Source organism: Globicephala melas, chromosome 4 (genome assembly GCF_963455315.2).
Source record: "Globicephala melas chromosome 4, mGloMel1.2, whole genome shotgun sequence".
NCBI classification, from domain to species: Eukaryota; Metazoa; Chordata; class Mammalia; order Artiodactyla; family Delphinidae; genus Globicephala; species Globicephala melas.
Window position 1 is genome coordinate 83,301,058 of NC_083317.1, and position 7,694 is coordinate 83,308,751.

Sequence of the window (7,694 nt, forward strand, 5' to 3'; positions counted from 1 at the left end):
AAACACAATGAAATATCATCTCACAGCCATTAGCATGGCTACTTTAGAAAAACAAAACAAAAAGCAGAAAAGTGTTAGCAAGGACGTGAAGAAACTGGAACCCTCGTGCATTGGTGGTGGGACTATAAAATGGTGCAGCCACTATGGAAAACAGTGTGGCGCTTCCTCAAAAAATTAAAAATAGAATTACTGTATGATCCAGCAATTCCACTTCTGTGTAAATACCCCCAAAGAACTGAAAGCAGGGACTCAAACCGGTATCTGGGCACCCACATTCCTAGGAGCATTATTCACATGAGCCAAAAGATGGAAACAACTCAATTGCTCATCAACAGATGAATGAAAAGATAAAATGTGATATATATATATACACTGGAATATTATGCAGCCTTTAAAAAGGAAGGAAACTGAGACATATGCTACAACATGGATGAACCTTCAGTACATTATGCTAAGTAAAATAAGCCAGTCACAAAAAGACAACCGCTGACTGAATCCACTTATATGAGGTACTCAAACTAGTCAAAATCATAGAGACAGAAAGCAGAATGGTGATTGCCAATAACTGTGGGTAAGAGAAAATGAGAAGTTTAGTGTTTCTGTTTTACAAGATGAAAAGAGTTGTGGAGACGGATCGTGGTGATGGCTGCACGATGATATAAATGTATTTAATACCACTGAACTGTACACTTAAAAATGGTTACAGTGGTAAATTTTACGTTATGTGTATTTTACTACACCTGAAAAAAAGTATACGTAGGAGTTAAATGGTAAGTATGCTTTTTCCATTATTAACCATGCCCTTCCTGATGGAGCACAGGTAATAAACTCAATTTATTCCCAGGGGGTGGGGAATGGTGACACACATTAGGGGGGAAATTCTGTAAGCTCTGTATCAGGCTACATATTTTTAGTATCTAGATAATTCTTGACAATTAGAAAGTCAATCAGGAAAAGACAAACACAAATAAAAAGACGCACAAAGGGCAGGAACAGAAATTCACAAATGGCCAATAAATGTGAAAAAATGTTCAAACATACTAGTAATCAAGGAATGAAACATTAAAGACACAATTTTTCATCTATTAAATTTAGTTTGGGGGAGGTGAAAATAAGGTGTCTTGAACAAGGGGCACTTGTTTCTAATTCACACTCATTGTCTTCACTTCCCCACTCCCATTCAATTACTCCCATCTGTTTCTACCTCCTACTTCTAGTACTCTGGATAATAATACCAATGACCAAACTAATAACCTCTGCGTTGCCAAATCCAAGTAAGCAACTCATTAAACATCTCAGAAGCACTGACGGACCAAGCCTCCATCATCCAGAAACTTCTCTCTGTGGTTTCCATGACACCAGTCTCCTGCTTTTTTCTCTTACCTCGCTGGCTGTTTCTTCTGTCCTGTGCCCATCGTTTTCCTCTATAAGATTTCCAAGCATTATAGTGCCTGAGGCTCACTCAATTTTCACTTCTCTACACTCTTTCCCTAAGTGATCACAGGTAGTCCTATAACTTTGAATATCATCTATATACTGAGTACTCCCAAATTTTTATCTCCAGCTCTAGGTTCTCTTCTGGAAGCTCCAAACCTGTACATCCAACTGCTTCCTCAACATACCAACTTCATATCTAATATACATTTCAAATTTAATACACCCAAAACAGAACTCATGATTTCTCCCACCTCAAATTTCTCTCTTCCATTCTTCTCAGCGAATGCTGCCATCTACTCAAAGTTGCTCAAAACAAGTATCAAAAAGCAAAGAGTTCTCCCTTTCACCAATCTATTTCCAAGTCTTGTTCATTCTACCTCCAAAATATTTGTTAATCTTTCTACTTACTCTTCTCCATCCCCACAATCATGGACCTAGTCCAAGGTACTGTAAACTAACCGATCTTCTAGCTTCCGCTCTTGCCCTCTCCCTCCGCCCAGCAGATTATGCTACTTTCCTTCTTACAGCCTTCAAAAGAGTTCTCATAAAAACTAAATTCCGGGCTTCCCTGGTGGCGCAGTGGTTGAGAGTCCGCCTGCCGATGCAGGGGACACGGGTTCGTGCCCCGGCCCGGGAAGATCCCACATGCCGCGGAGCGGCTGGGCCCGTGAGCCATGGCCACTGAGCCTGCGCGTCCCGAGCCTGTGCCCCGCAACGGGAGAGGCCACAACAGTGAGAGGCCCGCGTACCGCAAAAAAAAAAAAAAAAAAACTAAATTCCTAAGAATGGCTTCACCTGCTCCTATCTTTGAAAGAACATACAAAACCAAAAATATACACTCCATGATAATATCTCTGGACAGTAAAACTATGGGTACTTTTCCTCATTTTTCTTGTATTTTTAAATTTTTCTATGATGAATACCTACTACTTGCTTATTAAGAAAGAGGAAATTATATTGCTGAATACTACATAATATTATATTCTTACATGTTAAGGAGAAAAGGGAATGGAAAATTGTAGTTACAACTCCGTAACTGTTACAAGCTTAAAAGAAAACAGTAGTAAACAAATATCAAAATTCTAAGAATGAGGTGTCAGGGCTGTAGAATTACTGGTGATATTTTCCCTCAACATAATTACATTCACAATAGAAAAAAAAAAAGTTATGAGATAAACCTCATTGTCTTCTGCAATCTGGCCGCAACCCACCAAAGCAGCCTTTCACTCCCACCCCGCACTATCTCACACCTCTGGTGCTTTAACTCGGGCACCATCTCTAGAGTATCCTCCAACCTTTCTAAATCCTACTCATCCTTAACGGTTGAAGGAGACGGTAGGGAAGCCGACAGGTTGGAGAAAGGTTCCAGGATTCCTGCTGATAAATCCACAACTTGCCGGTGCTGGGGCCAAATCTCGTCTCCAATCCCATCGCAGGCCACCAGGTTTAACGTGCTAAAAGCTCCCGCCAGTGGGGCCCAGGGGACCCCCATCCCCTCAGAGAGCAAGGTGTCCCTTAAAAAATGACACCCCTCACACACCCAAATTCCGGGTTCCCGCTGCGGAGATTCCCCCGGCACACACACTCACCCCGGACCCAGCCTCCTCCTTCGGATCCTCTCCTCTCGTCAGTCACCCGCCCCCTCCCTTCCTCCCCTCAGCCAGGGTGCCAGCGCGTCCGGCGGGGTGGGGGAAGGGCGCGCACGTGCCCGCGCCGCCCCCGCCCAGACAATGCCCGGGAGAACGGAGCGCGCGCCCGGCGGTCCCATCCCGCTCCCGCCAACACTCACCCTTTTTCCGGGTCTCCGGCTGAAGCGCAGGCCCCGCCGGGCGCCGCAAGAGGGTACGGGGGAGGGGAGGCAGCGGGCCAAGCCCCGCGGAGCCGCCCCGCCACGAGGCCCCAGCGACCCCGGAGCCCGCGGAAGCACACTGCTCAGCAGAGCCCGCCCGACCCGTCTGGCCCGGACGTCACCAGCAAGGGCGGTGGCGACGCGCGCGGTTCCGGGGGCGGAGTTCGCAAGGTTGTGGGCGGGGCCGGGGCGGGGTTGAGGCTGTCCTAGACTCTCACCCCGGGCCGGGACGCGCTGGCCCACACTGCCCAGCCCTGACCCGCTACCTGGGGAGCATGGGCGCCGGTTCTGGTAAAGGCACCATCATATATTATTTTCCTCCTTAGAGAAAGATGGCGAGTTCCAGCCCAAAGACAGAATATTCATTCTGCCGGCATTTATGAAGCTTCTACAGCAAGGACCACAGTAGCTATGATTTTTGTATGTGTCATCTTGTACCAAGCTTTGTGCTCTGTGCTAGGGATACAAATAACTATAGTTATTACTAACCTATTTTACAGATGCAGAAACTGAGGCTCGGAAAGGTTATCTAGGTCATACAACTAGTGAGTAACAATCCATCAAGTACTGTTTTCCACCTAAATATCTCTTGAGCCCAACCTTCCCTTTCCTTCTCCCTGTACCACCCTAGAGTAGACCCCATCATCTCTCTGCCCAAGGCCACTGTAGCCTCCCATGTGGTCTCCAGGTATCTATTTCTGTCCCCCTCCAATCTGTTTTCCTCACTACGTAAAGATTTACCATTGGAATTACCAAGGTCTAGAGGGGGTTCACTTTATAATTTGTTTTTCACTTTACGTATGTTATCAATTTTTTGGATGTGTTTAATAAAAATGTTTTAAAGGATTTACTCATATATCTCCAATTGCAAGCCCAGTGCATTGCACATAGTATGCACTCAAGAAGTATTTGTTGAATAAATGAATAGTAGGGCCAGGAACTTACTCCAAAGCCCTGCATGATAAGGAAATAGAGGGATTTATAAAATGTCACTGTTGGCCTCCTGACCTTAATGTCTATTAAGGGTAAAGGCAGATTAACAATATTTGTTCAACAAATTTTTTGTGTGTTTCTATTCTATGTCCTGGCACTGTGTGCCCAGCACTATGTTAGATACTGAGGATCAGAAATGAACAAAACAGTTTCTGCCCTTGTGAAATTTACCGTCAATCTAATCTGAAAGGCCAGGAAAGGACTCGCTTAGCTTTAAGCTAAAACCCAAAGAGAGAATGAGAATCAGGGAGATAAAAATAAATTTCATGGAGAAAGAGGTAGGGTAAGTGGTCAGCATGGGCATGTCTGTATTCTCCTACTTTGGGGGTCTAACCCTGAGGCAGGGGCTTAGAAATATCCAGCTGAGTGTGGAGGAGGCTAGAAGCCCACTTCTCCTGGCTCAGCTTGGAAGGCTGCCCAATTCTGGCAGAAGTCTCACGTTGAGCAGGGCTTAGGAGCAGACAGTAGCTTTAGTGAGAAAGAGGAATCTGAGATAGTGCTGCTGGGTGTCCACAATTTGCAGATGGTGTGCCAGAAACCCAGACTTCTCTTATGCCTTCTGCCAGGCAAGCAGAAAGTAGCATGGGTGAGAGCCATGGACAGGCCAATGGGCACTGTGCCAGGGGCCAGGTGATCCTAAACCAGAGGCTTTATGGTGGACTAATTGGCAGGTAATGATGTGGCTAAGACCCCAAGGATGGGCAGAGCTAAAAACCCCAGCAAGAGCTGAAGTGCTCCCAGGTCAGCTGGTGAGAGGAGCAGGGATGAAGGAGTCGGGGTGGGAAGGTGAGACGTCAGACTCTCAAGGTGCTGAAGCAACAGATCATGAGCTTGACAGCCAACAACCTCAGCAGTTGATGCCAGTAGGGCCCTGGTGACCAGGTGTGACTAGGCACATGGCTGCAAAGGCCAGTGAGGACCCAAGCTATGGCTCACATCTCTGCACACAGATCTGAGACCCGTCTGGCCACTCCCTCGAAGCTTCCCTTTGATCCCACAGGCCATCTTCGGAAGTCAAGAGTGGGGAGGGGGGCTTCCCTGATGGCGCAGTGGTTGAGAGTCCGCCTGCCGATGCAGGGGACACGGGTTCGTGCCCTGGTCTGGGAAGATCCCACATGCCGCGGAGCAGCTGGGCCCGTGAGCCATGGCCGCTGAGCCTGCGCGTCCGGAGCCTGTGCTCCACAACGGGAGAGGCCACAACAGTGAGAGGCCCGCGTACCGCAAAAAAAAAAAAAAATGATTAAAAAAAAAAAAGTGGGAAGGGGTAAGTTCTGATAGGACTACAACTTTCAATTGACTGAATATTTACCCAAAATGAGATGGTTTAAGACCATATAACTTTCACTGGCAAGTTGTTTTTGTTTGTTTCTCCAGAGTATTTTTTTTAATCGAATGAAAGATTCTTGAAATGCTATAGTGCTTTACGATTTTCAAGTTTCACACACGTGATTTCATGTAATTCCATAATAACCCTTTTCCCCCCCTGCCCCTATATTGCCTCTCCCCCTTCCCTCTCCCCACTGGTAACCACTAGTTTGTTCTCTATATATGTGAGTCTGCTTCTTTCTTATTTTATTCACTAGTTTGTTGTATTTTTAAGATTCCACATATAAATGATATCATACAGTATTTGCCTTTCTCTGTGTGACTTATCTTACTTAGCATAATGCCCTCCAAGTCCATCCATGTTGCTGCAAATGGCAAAATTTCATGGCTGAGTGAAATTTTATGGCTGAGTAGTATGGCAAGCTTAAATTTAGCCCACTCCCCAACAGGAATGAAAACCCACCAGAAAGTTTTCATCATTTAAAGAGAAATAACAGCTACGGATTTGTATACATACGCACACAGTGTGTACATTTCAGTAACAGAAATAAGCTCTATGAAGCAAATGGGCAGGGTGCTACGAGAGCACAGCACAGGGGGACCAAATTTAATACGGAGGTAGAAAAAGCCTCCCTGAAAACATATTAAGTGAAACTGAAAGCAGTAGGAGCTGTCGGGTCACGATAAAGCCTAAGACAAAGTGAGAGAAGTTCAGGGTAACTTAAGAGCAGAGTGGCTGGGTTTGGGGCTGAGTCAGGCAAGAACAAGATGGTGCAGGTAGGTGGTGTTAAGATTTTTATCTTTACCTTAAGAACAACAGGAAGTCATCGAAGTGTTTTAAGCAAAGGAGTAATGTACTCAACTTGCCCTTTTAAGGTAATATATTCGACCTAGCAAATGGGTGGGGAATGACTGGAGGGGTGTGTGAACAAAGAAGCAGCCACACAGTTGGAAAGCAATTTGATCATCCAGGTGAAAAATGAGGGTACCTTACAGTGGGCAGCGGAGATGGAGGGAAGCTACCGAGAGACTTGGTAATGAACTGCTAGAAGACCAGGGAAGTGAGAAAAAGCAGCCCCAGCCTTCAAGCAGATGGTGCCCTGCAGTGGAGCCCACGGCTGGAGATTGGATTTCAGGCCCCTCCTCGGCCAGGCCTCCTGCACTGGAGGGGGGCCTGGAAGGGGAAGATTAGGAGAAGAACCGAGGGGGAGTGGTTTCTGGAGTTCGCAGATGGTGGATGGTGATGCCATGTACTGAGAGGAGACAGACTGAAGGGAGAACAGATTTTCTATGTTGGGGGTAGTGGTAAGTGAATCAAGAATTCTTGGGACATTTTAAGTTTAAGACATCTACCTGAAGACATTAAACAGGCATCTGTGCACACAATTCTGGGGCTCAGAGAACTGGTGGGTAGCACTGTCAATGTACCCTTGTCAGCAGGTAGTTCTGAGAGCTGATGAGATTGGAGAAAAGACAGCACAGTTCAGAGGGGTTGCACAGTCACAGCCCATAATGTCACACTTTGCTTTATACAAGACAACATTCCAAATGTTGAGAAATATCACATAATAACCTGGATTTCCCCTTCTATGAAAAATCAAGGGACTTCCCTGGTGGCACAGTGATTAAGAATCCGCCTGCCAGTGCAGGGGACACGGGTTCGAGCCGTGGTCTGGGAAGATCCCACATGCTGCGGAGCAACTAAGCCTGCGGGCCACAACTACTGAGCCTACGCTCTAGAGCCCGTGCACCACAACTTCTGAAGCCCGCATGCCTAGAGCCCGTGCTCTGCAACCAGAGAAGCCACCGCAATGAGAAGCTCGTACACCACAACGAAGAGTAGCCCCCGCTCGCTGCAACTAGAGAAAGCCCGCGTGCGGCAGCAGACCCAACGCAGCCAAAAATAAATAAATAAAATTTAAAAAAAGCAAAAAGGAAAAATCAAGCTGTGGTAACCTGGGCCCACATTGCTATAATTAGATACTAGCTAACACTATGAACCAGGCAGTGTTCCAGGCACTTCACAAATTTAATCTAAGTAACAACTTGATTTTTATGGTTCATACTTTAAGTAAGAAAAAACGGAAGC

At 46.2% G+C, this 7,694-nt stretch overlaps 1 protein-coding gene across 8 annotated transcripts in view; it reads right to left on the reverse strand.

Moving 5' to 3' along the window:
• The window catches only part of YEATS2 (YEATS domain containing 2), a 109,011-nt gene extending 105,616 nt beyond the window's left edge, over positions 1 to 3,395 (reverse strand). For 7 of the 8 annotated variants that reach the window (XR_009563745.1, XM_060298363.2, XM_060298361.2 and 4 more), the window contains exon 1: positions 3,227 to 3,395. The gene's annotated coding sequence lies outside the window, so the exon portion shown is untranslated. Of the gene's footprint in view, positions 1 to 3,026; positions 3,065 to 3,226 lie in introns of those variants that run through there. The other variant, XM_060298360.2, reaches the window with a different exon arrangement.
• Positions 3,396 to 7,694: the final 4,299 nt, after the last annotated feature.